The sequence below is a fragment of the Uranotaenia lowii genome, chromosome 2 (assembly GCF_029784155.1).
Source record: "Uranotaenia lowii strain MFRU-FL chromosome 2, ASM2978415v1, whole genome shotgun sequence".
Classification (NCBI taxonomy): Eukaryota; Metazoa; Arthropoda; class Insecta; order Diptera; family Culicidae; genus Uranotaenia; species Uranotaenia lowii.
This window is the reverse complement of record NC_073692.1, coordinates 184,338,540-184,351,435: the sequence shown is the minus strand read 5'-3', so window position 1 is coordinate 184,351,435 and position 12,896 is coordinate 184,338,540. Positions and strand designations below refer to the sequence as shown.

The 12,896-nt window shown below is 33.6% G+C and overlaps 1 protein-coding gene across 4 annotated transcripts in view; it reads right to left on the bottom strand.

The window, feature by feature from the left end:
* LOC129743649 (uncharacterized) overlaps positions 1-12,896 on the bottom strand; it is a 1,005,706-nt gene that overhangs the window by 855,155 nt on the left and 137,655 nt on the right. For all 4 annotated transcript variants that reach the window (XM_055735730.1, XM_055735733.1, XM_055735734.1 and 1 more), the window contains exon 3: positions 2,268-3,915. The gene's annotated coding sequence lies outside the window, so the exon portion shown is untranslated. The remainder of the gene's footprint in view (positions 1-2,267; positions 3,916-12,896) is intronic.

Here is a 12,896-nt window from a genome sequence, read left to right as displayed (position 1 = left end):
AAATGATTGAATGAAAAGTCCTGTGGGACACACCATTTTGTGTAGGATGTGTTTTTTTATTTTTATAAAATGTGATGAAACCCTTTCAATAGAGTCGAATTCGGCAAGTGTTAAATGATTTGAATGTAATGAAACAACCAAATCAATGAAAAAAAAATGAATATTTTTCTGTACTTCAACGAAAATGGATAATCAAGGTATGGAAAACTTTAAATTTTTTACCGGGAAAACCAAGAAAAAAACAGGAACTTCAAAATTATAAAGTTGTGCCCTGGTTTAAGTTCTTCTACATTAATTGTTAATCATTTGGAACCTTTTAAACTCGAAACATTCTAAAATACTACAAATGTTGAACAACAACCTAATAAAATATATTTCTAGCTGAATTTTCCTGAACCTTAAAGTTAAGTAAAAGTTATTTTATCAACAATAAATTATCGTTAACAATTTGTTTCATTATCAAAACCCTGTGAAAAAAAACCAATTATTTTATTTAGTTTTTAAAGAACGCAGTTTTGAAACTGAGTTCAAATCTTATTTTATGAAAGTGTATTACATCAGCTTCGTGTTTCATTCTGGGTTATTTTGAATTTGTGTTTCGAATTCGAATTTTGCATTTTTAACATGCAATAAAGTTTTTGATTCCGCATTTGAATTCGATTTCTGAACCTAAATACCAAACAAAAAATCTCGAAAATTATGAACACAACAGAATGACAGAATCCTTAACCAGGAATCTTTTATTTGAATTTTGAATCTTTGAGTTTCTATATAATTTTTATCTTCAATTGTTTATTCGTAATCCCACAAGTGAATCTGAATGAAATATTCGAATGATGAAACTTTGATATTTCAATTCTGGATCACCATTATGAAACTTTCAATTCTGCATAAGAATTAAGATTAAAAATTTTAAATCTGAATCTAACATCCTAATGGTAAAACGAACTGAAAATCATGAATAATAAACTGGATACAGATCGCACAGTCCGGTCACAGGCAATAAATTCAGATTTAAAAGAAAACAATTTTGAACCAGAACATCGGAAATGATTCAAACCTTAGCTCATCAGATACTTTTACGCATTTATCCAGGCAGGGCAAATGCAGGCTAATTTATTAAAAAAACATTGCAAAATCCGGGCATTGGATGTCAAAGATTTCAATCCAAAATCTGGGCAAAATCCAGGTAAATGTAGAAATTCTTTGATTAAAATCAAGATGAAAAAGCTTGAAAGTGGTTGTTTTTTTTTTCAAAGAAAAGTATCAGCAAGTATTTTTGGATAAATTTTGATGAACTTTTTTTTTAACGTAAATACATATTTATTATCACGGAATTCAAGTTTTTCTTTCGTTTTGAAATTAAAGCAAAAATATTCGGGCCAAATCCGGACAATCAGGCAATATAGTGAGTCTAATCTTATTGAAAATTCGATATTCGAGACTATGAACTGTACCCAAAATTCATGCACCAACTTCTTTTGTGAATAACTTTTGATAGCGTTTTTCGAGTACAGTTTTTAAATATCTATCAACAAGTGAAAACATTTTTTTAAAATCTGTAGTAGAATTGTGGATGTGGGATAAAGTTTTAGGGTTTTGGCCATAGTTCTAAATCGAGATTGTTACCCTTGAACTTGATTCACTTCAGTCGTTCATCGAAATCTTCGGAGCCAATCAACAAAGTGAATATGGTCGGTTTTAAAAATTATTAAAAACAAACAGGTGTGTGATATGATTAGCGGTAAACGAATTTAGGCAAATTTAAATGATACAGGGGAGTTCGATGTTTGAACTTGTATTGAACTTTAGTAGAAAGTATTCGTATTATATTCAACGCGGTATGTTTTCTTATGAATAATATTTTTTTTTAAGTTCGAAAAGATTGTCATAACAATTTGTACTACAAAGACTTTGAATGGAATCAGCATAACTCATCAAATTGAATGCTCATTAGTTGGAGTTCCTGTGTAGAAATCGAAAAGCAAAAAGGGATCGAAATCTGCGTCAAGTAGGAAGTTCAACAAGATGTAACAATCAACCCTCCCGTTAACCCTACAGGTGTTGTTGTTCAGCAATTCGTTAGTGAGGTGATTACGCAAACAAGAATCACCCTCTAGCAACAGACCTTCAGAAGTCTTTGTATTGCCATCAGAATCAAAATAAGGGGATTGAAAAAAATCGACTGTCACAACGCCCGTTAAAGGGCGAAACAGGGATGATCCGAAAAGTGTATACTAAAATAAATGATATCTCTGCTCACTCACCTGCTAGGCTATTACAACGTTGCCTTTCCTCGGCAGTCCACCAGGTTTGTCGAGTTTTCCTCTGGTTTGTTTCGCTAGATGTGTCCAAGATTTGTCTCCTGCGACATTCTTTGCTGAGCCTCCGAGCGCTTTCACAGCTCGCCTCAAACGAGAAATGCTGCTTTACTAGCTTTTCCTGGAGGCGGCTTCTCTGTTAACATACATACAGGTGATTACAAGCCACCCGCCTACAAGACGGTCGCCTCCCCTTTTGTAACTTTTTTCCCGGGGAAAAGGGGATGGAAAAGTGGGAGGCGCTAGTTGCTCACCAAAGCAGCTCCGGAATTTTCTTTAACTTATTTTTTTTTCAAGGGCTAGGTTGACTTTTTTTCGATGCTCACTGACCGTCGACGACTCGAAGACACCGCACCTGCTTCCTACTTTCATCTACTTTCTACTACTTTTCTACTACACTACTTCTACTTCCTTGTTGTTATTTTTTCAAAAATATTTTTTCTCTCTGTTTGATTATTTCTCTCTAGAGGGATGAATCCAACTCAGCTAAATCGCCTTCTCTCCGCTATCCTCGGGACCAGATTTATGAGACACTTGATCCTTCTGCCGACGTGCTTCGTTTATTTTCCGACTTCACAGATCATTAATTTAAGCATTTTCTTCTTCTGCCGATTACTTCCACCCAGTAGAGAAGCACGTTAGAAAGTTACACATTTTCGCTCTAAGGCGACCTTTAGATCCCCATCGAAACTGAAACTTCTTCGTTAGCATTCACACTTGCCACTTGCGATAAAAAAAACCCTCTTCGGTTGGTCCTCTTTCACTGGACCAAACTGAGAACTGATATAATAATTTTTATCACCATCAACGACGTCATTAATTTTAATTATTTTTTATTTCATCTTGATGATAACTTTCAACTTTTAGAAACTCTTTCTCTATCTCAGCTCCTCGCAAAAGGGAACACTGCTCACCCAGTGACTGATCTCTATCAGGATTAATGGCTCACTCTCACTATGTTTCCCTCAAACTCTTCCCGAGCAACCCAAAAATTAATTTGATCCTTTTTTAATTCCTTTTTATTGCTCTATTCCAATTCGATGGGCTGCTCCTGCCAATTGAACAGGGCAAACATAAGTTTTCAACCGACACCCTTTCGATTGCTTTCCCAATTTGGTATCCGACCAGCTCTTATTCGGCGATTTAAACAATTTGTGGTTTTTTCATCTTCCTTTTTTCACCTTTAGTGAAATTCGATTTTCATTCGGTTTTTCTTCACACATGCACTTTTCTTCCTATAGGTTGTTGTAGTTATCCAATTTTCCAGATCCTCTAGAATATTTATCGCACTCGGTCGCTTTTCTTTCTTTTTTCCCGTGCAACAGGAATTTTCCCAACTTTAACGACACACACACACACTAACAAAACCAATAACAAACAGGTGGTGTTACTACGAATACGAAACTACAACAGCACTACTACAACAGGCAATAACAATATTCACTACTGATTTGGGATCTGTGTATGGGATTATCCAGCTACAATATCGGTGAAGTTTCGTTCGGGGATTCGATGTTTGTTGGAGGAGTTTATCGGGCGCCAGTCGATGTTGTCGGTGGTGATGGTGTTATAAAGTTGTAAGTTCGGTTTGCATCTGGAAGTAAAAAAGAAATTCGAAAATTTAGTGAACAATCTCAAGCGATTAAGAAAGTTTTTGGGTTGAAACTGAGTTCGTTATTCAACTTTGAAAGACAACTGAGGCTTTTATTCAACATATTTGCCCACAACAAATAAAACAATTTACAGGAAGGGACTTTAAGTACGCTGGAAGTGCATTTTAAAACGGTATTTTACCCAAATCCCGTAAGTGGGCTTTATGTACCTACTCAATAATGAACTGTTGAAAGTTGCAAAAGTGAATTAAAAGACATACACTGTCTTAGCCGATTTAGGCTTAAATCTCTTCATAATTTTCTTCAAATTTATCTTTATCTTTATTGTACAGTATCAGTATCTAGTTTATAAGAGTTGAAAATAAATCTGATTTGGACACATAACCTTATCTTCACGGTTATTCCTGAATACTTGATACATTATCACCAAACTTTATCTTTTAAATGAAACCTTCAAGATCTCTCAATTGTTTTTTGTAGCTTAAAAAACAACTGGAAATTTTGGGACTTATTTTCAAAGGTTATGATTTTAAATGAAAAAGTTTTAATATTCAAGAACCGAATCCGAATAATGAGATACTCTTGGTATCACATTTTTTTTAATTGGTTTTGTATGCATTTTTCAATGTAATGATGCATAGTAATTTTATTATTTAAATCAAGCATCAGGCATACTAATGTCTATCATAACACATAGTAGTTTAATCATAAAACATATCAATTGTACTAAGGACGCAGTTAACCATTGCATCCTGTCAGAGACAATTTTACTAAATCGTAGTCGAATTTACTATACGAAGCCAAAATCACAACAATGCAAAATTATTGACTCAAAAATATGGTTGCGTGTTGTTCATTTAAACCAGGGGTGAGCAGCCTTTTGAAACCACGGGCCAACTTAAATTTGAAATTTTTAAGGTGGGCCGCACTCAGAATAAGATTTATTAATAACTAGCCGAGCTGGACCTAAAATCCATTTTTGACTAAATCAAATCGGAAAATAGAAAGATAAAACGATAAGCTTTGAGAAAACTTTAATTTAATATCAAGTTTTTTTACGCAAGGCCGACAACGACAGCCAAAATTTCGTAGATCATCACTTGATACCTATCTTCGGAACATTTGTTCTTCCATCATTTCCTTCCCCTGATATTAAAAAACGAAAATTTTTAAAGGCCTTAATATGGTTCATGCTAAAAGTTTTGACCATTTTTTGACAAAAATCCTTGCTTTGTCATACCATTGATAAAAGTCAGATCCATACACTTGTCAAAAGTGTTTCCAGATCTTATCCTTTTGCCCACATTCCCTTACGATTTTTTTTGCTAGGATGCAGAGGTAACCTCGGTCCTAAAGCGCAAATTTATGTCTTTCATCCCTTTCTCTATTTTCCTCACTATCTCTTGACTACTAGGACGTGGCCGGCGCCGTTATTGATGGTCAAAGAGAGAACATCAGTTTTGTGCATTGAGAATGAGCTTCTAATCCCAAGATCCATTCTTTTGACCCTTGTTCAAAATTGGTGGCCTCGGTCAATCACGGAGTAGCAACCATTGGCGATGTGGAACTTGTTCTACTGAGCCACGCCTGCGATCGTGGAATTGGAAATGCATTTGTTTCAAAACACTGACAAACATATAATCATTTGTTTTAAACTTCTTTGCCTCAAAAAATAATGATAAAAATTGTTAAAACATTATCTTTAATTTGAAAACTGTTGATATAGCATTTCGGGTTCAATGATTGAGGTGGATGTGAGTAGTCAATCAAGCTAAGCTAAGCTAAGCTAAAATCCTTGCTTTGTCATACCGTTTTAACTATTTGTCATCACTTCCACTAAAAAATTTTCTGGAACGATACCACAGCGATATTTCAAGAGAATCACTGTCTTCTCAGCGTTGGACGTTGAGCATTAATTCCTTTTTTCTGTGAGTATTTCGTGAGTATTATAGTTCTTCCACAATAGAAATTTGTCCTCGACGTTCCTATCTTTTAACTTACAAAAGGTGTTAAAACTGTGTTTAAGAATAAGAATTCGAATAAGATAATGCATTGAGATGTTAAGCAAGGTTGTGAAAATCATAGAAAAATCCATAATTTCTAAGATTTGTAAGCAAATTTCGTCAAAATCATAGTAAGTATTCTAGATTCTAGATTTTCTGTTACAGATTTCGTGGATTTTTTTAAATCCACTTCAAAACCTTTGGGATAGGAATTACAAAGCTGAATTATGAAAGTCTTATGATTTTGGTAATGTGAATTTATAATTTTCAAGTAAAATGACTCAATTGACCTATTTTGGCAAGATTTGTCTATGGTTTCTATAAAACAGCATCACAAAAATGACCACAGACTTTTTTAGTAGAACCACAGAATTACTGATTTATTTTACCAAAAACCCAGATTTTTTATGTTGGAACATGCCGATGACAAATCTAAAATTGTTCATCCAGGCCTTTTAACTAAAATTTTCTCATTACCGTCATTTAGCAAGAACTAGAATAACTCACTTGTTATTTTTTTTTTCCCAGTTTTGAATACTTACAGAGCTAACCTTTTACTAAAATTTTCAAAAAAAAAATATCTGCTGAACATTTCTATCGTTCAACTTTATCATTGCTTGGAATGAAAAAAACAATGACTTTACCAATAGATTCAAAAATGCCTGTTATCATCTTTAGTTTGTTGCAATCTACTGCGTACCACCCGTAAATTTCGACCTTTGGCTGAAAGCAAAGTATCATCAGCAAACAATCTTCTACCCTTTCCTTCTGGTACATCAGGAAGATCAGAAGTAAAAATATTGTATAAAATTGGCCCAAGTATACTGCCTTGAGGGACACCAGCTCTAATGGGTGTCCTTTCAGAGCATGAATTTTGATAGCTTACTTGTAAGGTTCGGCTAGTCAAATAATTTTGTATAATTTTGGTGAGATATACAGGAAAATCAAATCGAGCTAATTTAGCTACTAAACCTTTGTGCCAAACACTGTCAAAAGCATTTTCAATATCTAGAAGAGCAACACCAGTTGAATAACCCTCAGATTTGCTAGCGTTAATCATATTAGTTACACTCAAAAGTTGATGTGTAGTAGAATGTCCATGACGAAAACCAAATTGTTCATCAGGGAAAATAGAATTCTGATAAATGTGAATCATCATTCTATTCAAATGAACTCTCTCAAATAGTTTACTTAAAGAAGGAAGCAAACTAATTGGTCGATAACTTGAAGGCTCTGAAGCACTTTTTCCAGGTTTCAAAATTGGAGTTACTTTGGAATTTTTTCGTTTATTGGGAAAATAAGCCAAGTGAAAACATTTATTGAAGATTTTAATTAAAAAATTGAAAGTGCATTCAGGCAACTTTTTAATAAGAATATAGAAAATCCCATCTTCCCCCGGGGCTTTCATATTTTTAATTTTTTTGAAAATCAATTTAAGTTCATCAATATTTGTCTCACAAGAACTTTCAAATACATTTTGTTTAGAAAGAATATCATCAAATTCAAGGGAAATTTGAGCATCAATTGGACTTACAACGTTTAAATTAGAATCATGAGCCGACTCAAATTGTTGGGCCAATTTTTGAGCTTTTTCTGCATTGGTTAAAAGAAGTTTATCCCCATCTTTCAAAGTAGGAATTGGCTTCTGGGGCTTTTTCAGAATTTTAGTTAATTTCCAAAATGGCTTTGAGTAGGGTTTTATGTCCTCTACTGCTTTAGCAAAATTTTCATTACGAATAAAATTCAATCGACGTTTGATCTCTTTTTGAAGTCGCAATAAATAAATTTCAAATAAGGATCCATAGTACGTTGATATTGGCGTCGACGAATGTTTTTCAGTCGTATCAAAAACTGAAGATCATCATCGATCAAAGGTTGAATAAATTTATGTTTAACTTTAGGTATTGAAGCGGCCTTAGCATTGACTATTGAAGTTGTCAAATTTTCTACAGCCAAATCAATATTTTCTATTGAATTCAGTGGAACGTTTACATCTAAATAACGTTCAATAAAATTCCTATATCTTTTTTTTTTCTTTTTGATAGGAGTTTAACCCGTTAAGGTAATTCTTCCTTGAAATTCCTATATCGCTCCCAGTTAGCCTTTTGAAAGTTAAAAGTTGATTTTAAAGGGTTTTCAATGGGACTTTGGGATAAAGAAAAAGTTACTGGAAGGTGGTCTAAATCGAGGTCCGCATGAGTAACTAATTGACTACAATGCTCGCCTAAATCCGTTAGAACCAAATCAATTGTGGAGGGATTTCTAATTGAAGAAAAACAAGTATGCCCATTAGGATATTCAACAGTATAATAACCTGCACAGCAGTCATTAAACAAAATATTCCCATTAGAATTTGATGAAATATTATTCCAAGATTTAAATTTAAATTTATTTCAGGTGAGTTTTTGTAAATCTCCCTTTAAAATTTTTTTCTGTTCACCGCTGCATTGAACAGGCAAATATGCGCAAAACAATAATAATTTTCCCCATAGAAGTTTCTAATTCAATTCCAATTGTTTCTAAGACTTGTGTTTTGAAAGAAGGAAGAAGTCTAAATTTGAGACGACTATTGTCGATCAAGTCGATCATTTCGTAAAATTTTAAAGAAAGCATTGCTTTTCAAGTTATTGTCCGGCTTTAAAAAAGTTTCAGTGATGGCAGCAATATGAATGTTTAGGGTTTTCAAAAATAAAAAGAACTCATCTTGGTTAGCCAGCAAGATCTAGCGTTCCAATTCATAATATTTAAACATCTATTTGGATCCAGGAGGGAATCGTAAAGTCATAATAATTTTGTTAGCATAATTAAAAGAAGTTTGGGAAGCTTCAAACATTGAATTTGCTTTCAACATAAGTTGCATCATTTCCATTAAATTTTGATGCAAAAATTTTAATTTTTCCTCAGTAATCTCACCCAAATCAACAAAATTGTTAGGATCAGAAAATGAAGGAGAAGAACAGGTATTTGAATTTGAATTTCGGGGATTTTCCGCAGCCTTCGCATGAACGTTGAGACTTGGTTTTTTCCCATTTTTATTAGTTAAACCTGAAGAGGGCAACCCACTTTCAACCGCCTCTGAGAACGATAAACAACGAGTCTGGGGCGCAGAATCAGCACAGGTAACATTAAAATCACTTCGGGTATTACCCAGCCGTGATTCCAATGTAGGCCGAGGCTGACCGCGAACAGGCAGGTTGTTTGCCGGCCCGATGTGTGAAGACGAAAAAGAGGAAGGAGGAGAAGAAACTTTTCTGGAAACTTTGGGATTTTTTCTAGAAGCAATAATTTTCGCCCTGATGGGACAGTCTAGAGAATTCGAGGAATGATTACCTGCGCAATTTGCACGCTAGAAAAATTCTGTTTGTGGCATATCACCACCAAAAAGGCATTTAGATTTTTCATGATCGAATGAGCCGCAAAGCATGCATCTGGCATTCATTCTACAATTTTTAGTGCCGTGACAAAAAGCTTGACAACGACGACATTGCGTAATATTTTGAAGGAAATTGGTTGAAGATTTTCGAAAAGGTTCAAATTTGACTCGACAATGAAACATAAGACGAGCCTTTTCAAGAATTTGCAAATTATTAACTTGATCCTTTTTAAAATGGATCAAATAAAGCTCAGGAGCAGAACCAACACTACTTATATTATTCGTGTTGGTTCTTTTCCTCATTTGAATTACTTGAATCGAAGAAAAACCTAACAAAGAATTTAATTCAGTTGTGATCTTATCCGGTGTCTGATCGCCGGTGAGACCACGAAGTACAACTTTAAAAGGACAATCACTTCTAGTATCGTACATAAAAAATTAGTGTTTTTTATTATTCAAATACCTAATATATTTTTTTTTGAAAATCATTAAAAGATTCCGCCAAAATACGAGCACCTTCGACCGATCTGAAAAGAAATCTTCACATCCTTGACGGAAGTGACGATTTCTTTTCGAAAGGCATCGAAGTCAGGAATCGTGACCGTAATTGGTGGAACCTTTTCGTTTTTAAGAATATAAGAAGAAGGTTTCTTAGTACTCTTATAAGAATTAAATATGAATATTTCCTCATCACCGATGTTATGAAGGACATCGAATGAATTGGAAATTTCAACTTTTTTGGGCGATGGACCTGAATTAGGTTCGGCAATCCGTTTTCTTCCGGCCCTTGAGCCAGCCGATGACTTCCCCATACTGGAAAGAAAAGATAAAAATATGGATAAACGAAAATAAAAATAATTTTAGCACTGAAAAGTGCTGATTGAAAAACAGGTAAGGAAAAAATAAATAATGTAAAAATGTTCCTGCAGGTACACAGCAACGATACGATGCTCCGCCGTACGTGTTGACGGCTCAACGATACAGATGGAAGTGACCATTAAAAATCTTCTGGAGCTTACCACAGAGATGATAACTAAGAGTGTGAAAAATATATTTTTAAGAAATCACCGTATTCATATAGCATTGGACGTTGAATCGTTTATTGATTTTCTGTGATTTTTTTCCACAATTATAAGCCTAAACTTTTTCCTACAAATGATAGAAACTCCGTTTTTAAATTGAAGATCATTGTATTGAGATTGTATTGCGATGTTGAGAAAGGTTGTCGAGCAGAGGTGTCAGAGAAAAATGTTCAATTTCACATATTTTTAAGTAAGTACCTTCAAAACTACATTTTTGATTCTAAAATTTTTATCCAGATTTTTATTATTTTAATCTAATTTAGATATCATTGGGATAGGATTTATATATGTAGCTCTATTATGACTTTGGTAATGTGGAATGCGAATTATAAGTGCAATTACTTAATTTATCGATGTTTGTGATAAATTTTCTATCAAATTTCTGAAAAAAGGAACACAGATAATCGTCAAAGACTTATTGGGTCGTATCACAGAGCTTCATCAGGAACTAAAAACTTTTTTCCGGTAACTTTGATTCCGGATGAATCATGTGGGTGAAACCGTTCGGCTTTATTAATAAACTTTTGTAATTATCGTCAATATTTATAATTAAAAAAATATATCACAACTTTTTAGTTTTAATCTTTTTTGCCTGTATTTAAAGACTTTTGTCGAATTGAGTATAATAATTAATAAAAAATGATCGGCTGCGGCTTTATCAAATAACTTTATTTTTGCAGCGGGCTTCGAAATTCCTTTGATCATGTGTTGCTTCCAATTTTTGGATGCTCTTCCGGCTCATTTAAACGGATTTTGCTTATCAAAGTATTAGGGGTTAAATAATTGGGAAAAATGTATCCTGAATTAAAAAAAACTCCAATATTATGCCTATAAATAATACTGCATTTATGGCTTGAACAGAACATAATAAATGCTTAAAATGCCAGAAAAGAAGTTAACAATCTCAATGATGGTAGGCAAACCTATCGAAAAACCTATCAAAGGATAAGGTTAAAAACATGAGAATAGTAGTAGAGCCTTGGGAATTGTGTGAGAGAAAAACTTCATTAGCTTTTGTTGCTAAAAATTACCAATTTTTTAACTGTTTGCCCTTAAACTTATATAACATTATTGTCTATCCTTTGATTCAAAAAAAAATTTTTTTTTTGTTTCGATTATAGTCGTTTTACCATCTTTATGGCATTCGCGACTTTATCAACGTTACAGTTGGCGGATCGTTATTGAGAAACTATCCGGTACAACTGCGTTCGATGTTTACTCTTGGGCTCGAACTCGTGGACATCGGCTCAGGAGACAACAGACTTGCCAACTGAGCTATATCACAAGCCCCTTTGATTCAAAATGTTTTTGAAAGAAAACGTAAAAAAGCAGTTTGGTCTTAACAAAAACGTGCTGTTATTGATGATTTAATGTCTTCTATGCAGAATGGCACTAAAACAATAATTTTGAAAATGTTTGGTTTGGGGATACGTAAAAACTACGCTGATCATATTAAACCCGAGACGTGAACAGTGTTCAAAACTGTTGACATGTTTGCACGAATGTGAAATAATTTTTCAATCACAGTACTCATTTTTCTTCAAACCTAATTTCCTCTGATCATTCTGCTGATGCTGAAATCAGTGAAGTTAGTTAGCTTGATGTTGTTGAAAGCACTGGCTGAAAAAAGAATTGTTTTGCTGTTTGTATTTATATTTGGAACAAATGTTGTTCCAGCCAAAAAAAAACATCGAACTCAGAAATGCATGGAGTGGTTAATATTATGCTTTTCTGATGGAATTATTCAGAAATCGTCTGAGGGCATGTAGAAAGATAAGGTCATTTGGAAAAATTTAAGAATTTTTTCTTATCAAAGTTAAAAAGAAATTTAAAGAATTCTCTAGTGTTTGTTTTCTATGCCTAATCCTTCATATTGGTGATCTACTTAAGAATTTACTTAAAAAACTAAACATTTAAAATCCATTCACATTTTCTCATAATGTCACGACTTTGTGAGATGACTGACTGTGGAACGAATGATGGAATAAGATATTAATATTCTCAATCATCATGAAGTTGGTCTAGGCTAACATGATATTTTTTCACTGTCTGTCTTATTAGATGAGCAAGAAATCATTTTTGTCTCATTCAGTTTGTATTGTGTCAAATTAATTTGACTTTTTTGAGAACGTCACGTGAAATCTGGTTTTGTAATATACATTCAATTGTAGCCACTAAAGCCGTTTAAATATCTTGCCATTATTCATCATTATCTACACTCCTTTCCTCAATTAGTATTTCAAAAATTTAAATTGTTACGGAAAAGCAACCCGTTCTAAAATATTCAAAAATAATTGAATAAAGTGATGAAAATTCCTCCAGTTTACGGTGTTTCATTAACTTCAAGTGAAAGACAAATCTTAGTAATGATTCGAATTCATCACATAGAATTTTTTTCAAAATCAGTTCAAGAGTTAAGGCATCAAAACTGCTGTTCTCGTGACTTAAAAATGCTTGACGATATTCAAAGTGCCTCAGAATAATTAAAAAATTAAAACCATTTA